Source organism: Myripristis murdjan, chromosome 4, assembly GCF_902150065.1.
Source record: "Myripristis murdjan chromosome 4, fMyrMur1.1, whole genome shotgun sequence".
Taxonomy (NCBI): domain Eukaryota; kingdom Metazoa; phylum Chordata; class Actinopteri; order Holocentriformes; family Holocentridae; genus Myripristis; species Myripristis murdjan.
In genome coordinates, this window is record NC_043983.1 from 17062376 (window position 1) to 17070291 (window position 7916).

Below are 7916 nucleotides of genomic sequence, written 5' to 3' on the forward strand. Positions count from 1 at the left end.
CAAACCTGCACTGCAAACAAGTGGGATTATCTAATCCAACTGGTTTTTAAAATGGAATATGAAACTTTAAAGATGTGCTAAGATTGGGATTTTTTGCAGCGACCAGGTGAGAAGAAGGTGGTGAAGGTGCCTTAAATGTACCATTGCAGCAGACCCTGCAGGCCTGTCTACTTGTACCAACGTTAGCCCAACCAGTGTACCTACAGCATAACTAGGGATAGTCTAAGGATAGACAGTAAATGCCAGTGCAGTCACTCCTGAGGTAATGTTAAACCACCCACTAACGGTATGAAACGAATGTTAAAATTAATGGATGACATGGGTATTTTTGTCAGTTAAACCATGACTGATATACAAATCAGCCCTAACAGAATATATCCATTATCTGTGCTTGTAAAGCAAACACTGCACTCGAACAGTAGATAACTATTCATGCATATAACCAAGCCTTATTTTTTTTTTAACATACTTGTATAATATTTACAGCTTATTTCATAGCAAAAACTTGCAGCATTTTACTTAAATTTCCCATTATGTAGCTTTTAACCTTAAGTTAAAAATCCTTTTTTTCCTCATATTGTATAGCTTCACATACATATTCTGTATCGGCTCTTTTCAATGCCTCATTAAAGCTACATCATGTTTATACTGATGAAATTTTCAAATGCCATTGTTTTATTGCTGTACCATTACATCATTTTGCACAGCGTTTTATACATACTTCCCTGTAATCCAGCAGGGTTCTTTGGAAACCTTAGGGTCTCCACTAGAATTTAAAACAAAATTCTGTGGGTTTGAACAAAGCTCAACAAGACAGCATGACCAAAGACAAACACACTGATGGGGCTACCTGAGCTGAAGGCAGTAAGGACCGTATTTCTCCATTTATTGCATCTTAAAGTCAGAATTGCATCTTACCGAGTGCTTGATCTCCTCTTGAAGTTTTTAAACCCTATGTTGCAACTGGTGCATCTCGGTTGACACCACCACCTTGTCCTAGTTGAAGGTTCGATGAAAAGGATGAAACAACATTCTTGCTGGAAAAAGGTTAGGGGTGAGTCTTGCTTTCCCTGGAAAAAGTGAGGAGTGCATGAAAAAATGTGGATGGTTGGAAAAGTTGGTGTGAATGGTTTGTTTTTCATGGGGGGATTAGTGATTGCTCAGCTGGTTAGATGCAGTGCGTGATTTACAGCTAACTTGGATGATTTTGAAACAGCTGCCTTACACTTGAATTCAGACATGCTCACATGCAAATATGCTCCCACATTAACACCGAATACGCACGCACGCACGCACGCACACACACACACAAAGAAAAAACTTTTCTTTTCTCGCTCTCTTCCTGCCTTTTTCTCATTCTTTATACAAGCTAAACTGCAAGAAACTGGTGTGCAGATTCACAAACAGGTCGGCTTTAGTTTCACGCCACCACTCTCTCTTAATCACAGTGACCTCAGAAGTGCTGATAAACAATCTGAGTCCTCATACCAAGGCATATGATCTTGTTATTCACAGTGGTTTTCCAGTCAGACTGTTTATTTTTTGATGAGTGACAAGCCTCAGTTAACAGGAAATGCACATTATGACTAAGAGGCCTAAACAATTTCATGGACTTTTCACACTGTGATTATCCATCAAAACTAAGCCATTAAAATTACCTTGGGTGACTGCTGAGCTGTGAACATTACATGACCTTTAACTTGTATGATTGGAAGCTGTCAGTTTCAGTAATAGACCTTAGTGCTGCCACCACAGCATTCTTTACAATAGATGTCAGAGATGTGTTGGCCTCTCTGGCAAAGTTTTAAACTGGAATGGGTCTTTTTTGATAGACACAGAGCAAGTTGTTTCCCTTGGGAACTACTCATCATATTATAACTTGTGAGGCTCCTCAGGGCTCCAAACTGGGCCCTATACATGTTGCCACTGAGAAACATTGTCATCACACATCTGTACATATTCATGCCACCAAAACTCCTGGATGTCTCAAAACTCCCTGCAACTTGACTAGTTGCAGGGAGTTTTGACAAGCCTGAGGCTCTAGTTACTGGATCAAAGACCCAGTGCTCCAAGTTAAGATGGCTGGTGTTAATCAATCCCAAGTCATAAAACTTGGTGTGGCTTTCGACATAGATTTGAATTTTGAAGCACACATCAGAAACATCATCCAAGCCGCCTGTTTTAAAATCTAATAAATATTGCTATAGTGCTGCCCTTTCTTTCTCAGCAAGATGCTGAATAACTCATGCCTGCCTTTATTTCTAGCAGACAGAACTTCTGTAATAATCCACAGATTGTCCAAAATGCAGAACCACATGCACTTACTTGGACCAGATGAAGAACAGATATCGCACCCATGTTTAAATTTCATCACTGATTGTCTGTTAGTTTCAGAACAGATTTTCAGATTCTGTTCCTCGTTTTTAAGTCACAGCAATTATCTAGCAGTAACCTACATTTTTGACGTGCTCGTTGGTTGCATCCCCTTTAGGTCACAACATCTTTTCAAGCCTTGCTTTTACTTGTTCATGGACAGGACTAAGAACTATGGTGAAAGAGCCTTTAGTGCTGATGGCTTTCACCCCTGAAGCCTCAAAGGCCTCAGAGTCTTGATGTTTTCAAGTGGAACCTTAAGATGTTTCTTAATCTTAAGATGTTTAATTCTTTATTTATTTATTTATTTATTATCACATTTTACTTTAAAGTCAGCTTTCTTTAATTTTATCATTTTATTGTTATTCTTTTAAGATTATTTTTTGGGCATTTCAGCTTTATTAGACAGTCACAGTGGAGAGAGACAGGAAAGACGGGGCAGAGTGGGGATGACATGCAGCAAAGGGTCTGAGCCAGATTCAAACCCGGGCCACCGAGGCTTAACCTTAATATTACATGGTACGCACTCTGCACAGTGAGCCACCGGGGCGTCCATATTATTGCTCTTTTAAATTCTTTGCTGTTTAACTATTTATTTATTTGAAGGTTTGTCCCTGTACCTGAACATGTTCAATTCCAAGAGTATTAAGTCAGGCTTATAATTTGTCACAGAGGGTTGTTCTAGACTGCATCACCGTCTGTGCCACCAGAGAAGGTTGTTATTTTGCAGGAATACCTGAAATACAATCAGTGTAGGTATAGAGAATGTCGTGTTTTGTTGTTTTCCTCCCCTGTTTATTGTTTTGTTTTGATTAACTGAAAAGCACATTGCATTGTACTTGATTGCACAAAATGTACTATATAAATCAAGTTTTTATTGCCAATAGCCCACTATGCTCAGGACAAGAAGAGACAAGAAACAATTTCACTGCTGTGAAACAAGAAATGACATCCTGACAGTAAATTAATCAGCTCTGCTGTAAAAGAAGAGTCCAAAAAACAACTAAATAATAATTCCCTGCTTCTGCAGACATGGAGTTACGTGCAGGTGTGAAGGTGTACATTTTATACAATAAGCCCTGTGCAACAATGAAGAAGTTTCAGCCTTTATGGTAAAGTGATGAAGACCACAACAGTGGGCCCCAGTGGGAATCAAATTCCAAACCATAAGATTGGTCATGCCATTCTCCTTTCATTCTCCTTTTGTATACATCACCAGTGAATGTTAACCAAGCATAACTTTGCATTGTTTCCATTGCATGGATTAGAAGAAAGAAAATGTGTTGCATGAGGGGAGCCCCAGGCTCACTGGTGCTGAGCTAAATCACTAAAGCTGCAGCAAGACTGGCACTGCCATGCTGTCTGATGTGCCAGGTCACAGAATTGAAAATCATCTTCACAACAAATATCAGTACATACAATTCTTAAGCACCAAAGGTACATGGATGGTGTTACCCTTGCTAAGATCAGGATATGCTTGGTGTGCACCACATGGAAAGCATGACAGTGATGTGACACAATTTAGGAGAGGGACAATGCACTTTGGTGACTCCAGAGAGTTTATTTCTGTCAGTCTGGCACATGAAAGGAGTGTATCATCCTCCCTAAGCCTAAGGCTGCTCCATACTACCAAGATAGCCCAGTGTCACTGATCACATGGATCGGAGAGTGTCGTCCCCAGGCCATAGCTACAAATTCAAAAAGCACATGACTACTACGCAAGCTCAGTTGCATGCAATCTACACACATCCACACATCCAGACAAGGCAAACACACCAAAGCAAATATATACTGTTGGAAATTATTGTGCAAAAACTGATAAAGACATACACATATACTAAAAAACAAAGATTTTTAACAAACATACACAAACATGCGTGCTCATACACACACGCGCACACACACACACACACACACACACACACACACACGGAGTCCTTTTGAGTAAACATCGTTGAATCCAGGTCAAACCCCCACGAAGCAACAATGAGGCACAGTGTTCCAGTCACAACCATAGCATGGTGAGACGGGCAACTGTAAAAAAAGGAAAAAGAAAACAGCCATCTCTCTGTCCATATCCTTCTAGGATGCCAGGGGCAAGGGGGTTGCCAATCAGAAAATAAACTTGTGTGTGAGTGGTTAATGTTTTTTTGTTTGTTTTTTTTTTTGAGTCATTAGGTACTCACCTAAAAGCTGTGAAGATTAGACTAAAATATATGCAAAATAAGCTGAACTCTACCCTGTTTTCTCTGTAATTTTGGTAATTACAGGTAATAAACATCATGTCCCCCACAAGACAGGCATCTTGTGGCATTGAGTCATGGCCTTATCAGTGATCACTGGCTTCTCCCCCTAAACAGAAATGGCTGCATTTTGCAGCATGAAGAACAGTATGTGACCATTTAGTTTGTCAGACAACACATGATTTTAAACAGGTTGGCAAGCATATTCGTATTACAAAAAAAATGGCAAGAGATAGCATTTAGGAAGTGGTTATTTAAGGGAGACCTGTCTGAAATATCATCCACGTATGATTCTCAGTTCTTCAATTTAATTAAATTTCCTTTTTTGTGCAATATGTGTTTGAGAAGTGAAAACAAAATGATAATGTGGCTTGAAAATGAAACAAATTAAATAGAAAAACAAGCCTTAGAAGTGGTGTTTGGAGGCTTGTACTGTCCCAGCCTTGAGCAGTCTCATATGATACTGAAAACAAGGTTCTTCACAGTCATGAGTTATCTGTTTCTCCTTACTTACTGCCTTGCAGCAAGTTGACATGAACCATTACTTACGATTTACTTAAAATTGTATCTATCAGACCGCTATCACTCAGAGATTAAAAAAAAAAAAAAAAAAAAAAAAAAAGATGGTATCTTGTAGTTTTTACTTTCAGCTGGATTGGGATTCGAGAATCATCAACAGTGTCGTCACTCTTGGCCTGCTGAAAACATGATTTCATACACAATGACGCAGGACAGGTAAAGGTAGATTCATTAGTAGGTTAAAGAGTGAAAGAGTTGTTTTTGTAACCCCTTTGTTGACAAGCGACGTTACAAAACAAATCAATGAAGGTATCTCTTACAGAGATGGTGTTTTAATCTGGATAGGATGCCCCTTGTTAAACAACATACTGGGAAACACATGTCTGCAGAGAGCAGCTTGAAATGGGATACGGGTCTTGAGGACACACTGGGGCCAAAAGACAAATCCATTTTGCTGTTGAGCTGTCCAAACACTGGCCAGCCCTGGACACAGCGTCCCAGTGGACCAGAGTATGGAGGCCGCGTGGTCGGCCGCATGGCGTCGAGTTTCACTAAGGAGACTGATGTTACATATCAAACAAACCAAAGAGATTGCTAATCTAATTGTCTCACACTCACTCATACAGCCAAATATATCAAAATCAGATTCCCTCTCACTCTCATAAAGTAAAACAAGATACAATCAAATTTTGCCCAATCTCTTTCGTGAGTTATGATCTGGTGAGGTCTCGCTCAGTCTTCCCATATTGTTAAAAGAGATCTTTATTTGTCATTCCAAATCAAATCCAGTTGGGCTCTCAAAACATTTAGGAAATGCACCACAGGTTCTTGGAGAGTCTGTTGTTTACTATAGGCTACTCCTTCAAAAAACTGTTTCAAAGAATGAATTGTTTCTATAGTAGAGTCAACCAGAAAATGTCGTGCCCAGCAGTTGTTTTCTACTCTATATTTGTTTTAATGTAAGGCCCAATTTACAGAGGCTGTAACCCTGCAGGCCTCTAACTGTCCTGTACATTTCAGGGCATTTGTTTTGAGAACTGAAACAAACTCCATGGACCATATCAGTAGCAACATCTCATAAATAAACCATTGACATAGTTAATAATGTGTATCTTTGTCTTATCCTCTATTCCCTTCAGCAAGAATGTTGTCTTTTACACTTGCAGCTGCGGTTAAACACGGTTTTGCATAATGTTACCTCGCTGTGTGTGTTATGTATGTCACGTGGTATTATGCATATGGTGTGAAACGTGGGTGTGCACTGCCTCCAGAAGTATCCAATCCATGTTTTGATTTTCCTGTGTGTGTTCTGTTAAAAATGTTACCTGTTCTTGCAAATCCTCTTTGACCTTTGACTCTTTTTTTAATGTTTAATTTGAGGCAGGCCTTAAAATTTTTGAATACATTCCAGGAAATAATAATGAACAAATGCAAAACTCTTTTACAAACATGTGCAAATACAATTAAACTTAGTTATTTTATTATTGTGTGCATCCTATGATATTGAAAGGTTGTTTGACTAAGCAAAGTTTACTGCATTGTGAATTTGTTTCCACTGTTGAGGAATCATCTCAATGCCCTGCACACCAAAAGGGTATTTTACTTTTGCCCCCTCCTCGTGGGAGCATTTATTGGGAGATCTCTTTCTTTTCAAATCAATATTAAACTTTGAGAAATTAATAATCCGTCATATTAAAATAAAAAAGCTTTTGGTGAAAAAAAGTCTTCTCTGTATTGTCTGCAGGCCCTCACTGGCTGATTGAATTTCAGCTCATCTAAATGTCTCACATTCACTCATGCAGCCAGTAAATTAAAATTGGATTCCCCCTCATGCTCATGAAGTAAAACAACATATAATAACATTTTGCTCAATCTCTTTCATGAGTTATGATCTGGCGAGGTCTCACTCAGTCTTCCCATATTGTTAAAAGAGATCTTTATTTGTCATTCCAAATCAAATCCAGTTGGGCTCTCAAAACATTTAGGAAATGGTCATTAAAAAGGCATCCAAAAACATTTCCCTTTCCCCAGCAGTTGACAGAGCAGTTGTCTACTGTGTGGAGAGGCTGGTGGTAAACTTTCACCTGCTGTTCCTTGACAGGGCAGATATATTTACCAGCACCCTCAAGCACAGCTCTTAGAATAGTGACTACCTTTTGCCAGCCCAACTCACATATCCAGTGCAAGCTCCTTTTGGCTCTCCCTTGCAGCTGTGGTTTGCATCAGATATTGACCTCGCCTTGTACCAGCATACATTTGCCTCAAGGGTCTAACAGTTTGAGCAAACACAAAAAGTAGCAAAGTAAAACTGTAGCACAAGAGTGAGATACTTAGCCCAATGGCAAAAAGAGAAAAACTTATGCTGTCAGTTTGTTGCAAAAGGGTGCCATGAAATGTTATGAATTCAAGACAGCAGAATATTAATGTAGGTGAAATACCTTTCCTGACCAACACATCAATTTGCCGTTACCTTTGACATCCTTGGTTCTCCTATAATTGTCTCCACGCAAACACAGTATCACTAATTATGTAGACATAATAAAACTCTGACCAGTTTTAAATAACAACAGTGCTCTGTAAAATGGCCACAGGTGCTTCTTCCACCATGATTATTACTTTCCTTTTCTCGCAGGCCCCTCTCCCAAACAAAAGCCACAAAATATCATTAGCTACTACCGCCCTCTAGTGGACATAAATGGCAACGACGGTTTTCTGGCAACTCCCGACTCTGCAAATGATGTGGACCCTCTCTGGGACTCTCAGTTGGTTAAATTGTCATTA